Source organism: Otolemur garnettii, unplaced genomic scaffold (genome assembly GCF_000181295.1).
Source record: "Otolemur garnettii isolate 467f Iridium unplaced genomic scaffold, OtoGar3 scaffold00140, whole genome shotgun sequence".
In the NCBI taxonomy this organism is placed as follows: domain Eukaryota; kingdom Metazoa; phylum Chordata; class Mammalia; order Primates; family Galagidae; genus Otolemur; species Otolemur garnettii.
The window spans coordinates 3742509-3743749 of record NW_003852535.1 but is presented as its reverse complement, the minus strand read 5'-3'; the positions used below and the strand labels follow the sequence as shown (position 1 = coordinate 3743749).

The following is a 1241-nucleotide window of genomic DNA, read 5'->3' as shown; positions in this document are numbered from 1 at the left end:
AGGCAAGAGGATCTCTTGAGCCCAAGAGTTGGAGGTTGCTATGAGCTATGAGGCCATGGCACTCTACCCTGGATAAATTTATTTAATAAATAAATAAGGGCATGGTGGCTCACGCCTATACTCCCAGCACTATGGGTAGCCAAGGTGGGTGGACTGCCTGAGCTCATGGGTTGGAGACCAACCTGAGCAAGAGCGAGACCTGGTCTCTAAAAAATAGCTGGGGGCGGTACTTATAGCTCAGTGGGTAGGGTGCCAGCTAGATACACTGAGGCTGATGGGTTTGAACCCTATCCGGGCCAGCTAAAACAACAATGACAACAAAACAACAAAAAAAATAGCCATGCATTGTGGTGGCACCTATAATCCCAGCTACTTGGGAGGCTGAGGCAAAAGAATCACTTAAACCAAAGAGTTTGAGGTTGCTGTGAGTGTCAGCTGTGACACCATGGCATTCTACTGAGGATGACAAAGTGAGACTCTGTCTCAAAAAAAAAAAAAAAAAAAAAAAAACTAGCCAGGTGTTGTGGCAGGTGCCTGTAGTCCCAGCTAGTCGGGAGGCAGAGGTAAGAGAATTGCCCAAGTCCAGGAGTTGGAAGTTACTGTGAGCTATGGCACCACGGCATTCTACCAAGGGCAACAAAGTGAGACTCTGTCTCTAAAAAAAAGAAAAGGGCAGCACCTGTGACTCAAAGAGTAGGGCATCAGCCCCATATACCGGAGGTGGTGCGTTCAAACCCAGCCCCGGGCAAAAACTGCAGAAAAAAAAAAAACTGCAACAAAATGAAATAAATAAATAAATAAATAATAATCATAGGGCCAGGCACGGTGGCTCACACCTGTAATACTGGCACTTGGGAGGCTGACACAGGTAGATTGCTTGAGCTCAGTAGTAAAAGATCAGCCTGAGGAAGAACAAGACCCCATCTCTAAAAAAACAGCTGGGCGTTGTGACAGGCACCTATAGTTTGAGGTTGTTGTGAGCTATGATACCACAGCACTCTACCCAGGGCAACAAAGTGAGACTCTGTCTTAAAAAAATAAATAGGCTCGGCACCTGTGGCTCAAGCAGCTAAGGCGCCAGCCACATACACCTAAGGTGGCGGGTTCGAATCCCCAGCCCGGGCTCGCCAAACAACAATGATGGCTGCAGCCAAAAATGGCCAGGCATTGTGGCGGGCGCCTGTAGTCCCAGCTACTTGGGAGGCTGAGGCAGGAGACTCGCTTGAGCCCAGGAGTTGGAG

General features: G+C 48.5%; 1 protein-coding gene across 1 annotated transcript in view; it reads right to left on the bottom strand.

Annotated features, from left to right (window-relative positions):
- The window catches only part of GANAB (glucosidase II alpha subunit), a 13711-nt gene that overhangs the window by 7080 nt on the left and 5390 nt on the right, over window positions 1-1241 (bottom strand). The gene's annotated exons all lie outside the window — the stretch shown is intronic.